This window comes from Homarus americanus, unplaced genomic scaffold, assembly GCF_018991925.1.
Source record: "Homarus americanus isolate GMGI-L3 unplaced genomic scaffold, GMGI_Hamer_2.0 scaffold20930, whole genome shotgun sequence".
Taxonomy (NCBI): domain Eukaryota; kingdom Metazoa; phylum Arthropoda; class Malacostraca; order Decapoda; family Nephropidae; genus Homarus; species Homarus americanus.
In genome coordinates, this window is record NW_024748502.1 from 235001 (window position 1) to 238657 (window position 3657).

Consider the following 3657-nt stretch of genomic DNA (forward strand, 5'->3'; position numbering starts at 1 on the left):
CCAGAGCCCTGTGTTATTAACTGCCATAGCCCCGTGCTCTTAACGCAGAGCCCCGTATTGTACTGCAGGGCCCGTGTTGATTAACTGCAATAGCCTTGTGTTATACTGCCCAGAGCCCCGTGTTATTAACTGCAGAGGCCCGTGTTTATTAACTGCAACCTTTGTGCTTCAGGCTGTTAACTGCAATATGTAACTGCAGAGCCTGAAACCTTAACTGCCAGAGCCCCGTGTTATTAGCTGCAGCGGAGCCCGTGTTGTGCTGGAGCGTGTTAACTGCGCCCAGGCCCGTGTTATTAACTGCAGAGCCGATAACGCCATAGCTGCGTGGTGGTCTTTGGTGCCAGAGCCCGTGTTCGTACTCCCAGAACCCCGTGCTCTTAACTGCAGGTGCTCTTCAGCTGCCCAGTGCCCAGTGCTCTTGCGCAGAGCCCTGATATGCCCAACTGAGGCAGTGTTATTGTATTTCCACCAATAACCTTGTGTTATTAACTGTCAGAGCCCGTGTTATTAACTTTGGGCCCGTGTTATTAGCTGCGATGGCCCTGTATTATTAACTGCAGGGGCCCTGTTAACTGCGATAGCCCTGTGCTCTTAATTGCAGGAAGCCGAGGCTCTTAACTGCAGAGCCCGTGTTATTAACTGCCAGGCGTGGTTAATTAATGCCCAGAATTTAATAACTGCCAGAGGCCCCGTGTTATTAACTGCAGTAGCCGTGTTATACTGCCAGAGCCCGTGTTATTAACCCTGGGCCATTATTGCTGTCAGGGCCCCGTGTTAACTGCGATAGCCCTGTGTTATTAACTGCCGGAGCCCTGTATACTTAATTGCCAGAGCCCCAGGCTCTTAACTGCAGAGCCCCGTGTTATTAACGCTGATAGCCTTGTGTTATTAACTGCCAGAGCCCTGTGTTATTAACTGCAGAGCCCCAGTGTTACTGCCAGGCCCGTGTTATTAACTGTCAGAGCCCGTGTTATTAACTGCGATAGCCCTGTGTTGATAACTGCCGGGCCTGTGCAATTTTAGAGCCCCGAGCTCTTACTGCCGGCCCCGTGTTATTAAACTAGCCTTGTGTTATTAACTGCCAGAGCCCCGTGTTATTAACTGCCAGAGCCCGTGTTATTAACTGCCAGAGCCCGTGTTATGAGCTGTAGAGCCTACTTGGAGCCCATTGCCAGGCCCCGTGTTATTAACTGCCCAGAGCCCGTATTTGTTAAGAGCATCGGTAAATGGTGATCAGGGTCATACTGAGCTTAACCAAGGTGCTGGAAGGTGTAATGAGTCTTAACACTAGAAATTCAGTTCAACAGAAGGGTTAGCAAGTGAATAAGACAGTGTACAGAGACTCGTTTCACCTGTGTAATTTATTGCCATCTGATATCTCCTGACACGATCCTTTAGATATCACATTTAATATGTTTTAAAGGCAGCTAGTGGCTCATTTAATTATTTATTTATATGTATTTTTTTACGGTCATTAACCCACCCGGGCACAGAATACGAAGCCATTAGGCCCTGGGCGAAAAAAAATACTAATAATAATAATAATAATAATAATAATAATAATAATAATAATAATAATAATGATAATAACGTATTGATGATGATGATGATAATAATAATAATAATAATAATAATAATAATAACAATAACAATAATAATAATAATAATAATAATAACAATAATAAATAATAATAATGATAGTAATGATAATAATAATAAATAATAATAATAATAATAGCAATAATAATAATAATTAATAACAATAATAATAATAATAATAATAATAATAATAATAATAATAATAAGTAAATAATAATAATAATAATAATAATAATAATGATGATGATGATGATGATAATAATATATCTATTATTATCATTATCATAACAATTAATAATTAACAACAAATTAATAAAAATAAAATAAGATAATAATAATAATAATAATAATAATAATAATAATAATAATAATAATATATAATAATAATAATAATAATAATAGTAATAGTAATAATAATAATAATAATAATAATAATAATAATAATAATAATAATAATAATAATAATAATAATAATAATAATAATAATAACAATAATAATAAATACATAAATAAATACTAAAACGAAAAAATAAATCAAGGTGAGAAACGATATACATTATGTATGTTGTGTTGTCAAGTAAGAGAAACAATTGAGACCCTGCAATTTGGTAAATGAAGACAGAAAGTCAGATCAGCACCCTGGGACTTGGTCACAATTTTCATGATGCCATATACACAGGGAACTCTACCATTAGACAACACATTATGCTATCTTCCCAGGCGGTAGTACTGCACCTCCCTGTTTGGAGTGCCTCACATTGTTATTAGCGCACACACACACACACTTGTCAACCATCATTGAGACAAGACGTGCCCTGAAGGTGCTCCGGGTTTTGGCAGCCAGGCCGAGTCTGTTTGGCTCTGCCCCCTCCCCCCCCTCCCTTCCCCTGCTATATCCCAACGCCCTAACAGCTTTAATACACCGGGATTTATTCAGCAAAACATTCAAGTGATCAGTGCAATGATTGATTACCAAACAGTGTTCTGATAGTGCATCCTAAGGAAAAGCACAAAAACACAGCAGTGTAATACCAGACAGTGGGCACATTGTCGGTCACCACACCTCAGTGCCAGCAACAAGGACCACCACGGTGCTATATCGTGGATACTGTGTCAGCGACCCTAGGAGAGAACTCACAGTGTTTACGACTGACCAAATATTAACAGATGTCTACCAGTGTCAGTGGTCCTCAAGTGCCGCCAGTGAGTTTATGGCCACCGAGAACCAAACTTCCGTCCGTCCACAACAACAGATATCAACAGATGGCCACCATTACCCTACCGACGCTCTTTGTACCTTCTGCGCGTGGGAACGGTTATCCTGATGGCAGTGTTAGCAGCGCGACTCAGTCACTGAACATATTCCATGGGCAGCCGTGAACGGGCGCAACTATAAGCCCATGAGGGACCGTAACCTCCACTAGGAAACCAGAAGAAACCCACCCTGACAGACCGTACCATCACACTATTCCACGGATATGGTATGATCTCGTCTTTACTGCTCCCAACGTCACTTCCCTAGCTAACAAGTTTGATGAGCTGGCACCACAGTCAGGTCAGCCGCGAGCGCGTTGCCATATGTGAGGCTTGGCATATTGTGCCTGAAGCATGTAACATGAGGATATCAACTCTTTCATCATCTTCGTTCAGAGAGCGTGGAGGGCGTTGCCCTCTTCTGTCAAGATGACCTACGCCCGTCACCGCCTGGATATTTCAAGTCCCAGCAGATGTGGAAGCATTATGGATACCTGTTGTGCCACAGGCCACCCCGCACTACACTGCTTCCATCATAATCTGTGTGTCATACCATCTGCCTCGCTCACCCACCAGGACACTCTTATCAATCATCTCAGACCACCTCAGAGTTAGGTACCCATGTGTCAAGTTAGTATTATGCAGGATTATAATGAAATTGACACCACTGATATCAGGACCAGCTATCACTATCACATGTTTGAAATTCCCCACACGTCAAAATACCCTTGACCTTATCTTAACCAACAGCGGACCAGTACCAACCACCTCAACCATTTCCTATCGAGATTGTAGCACAGCTAT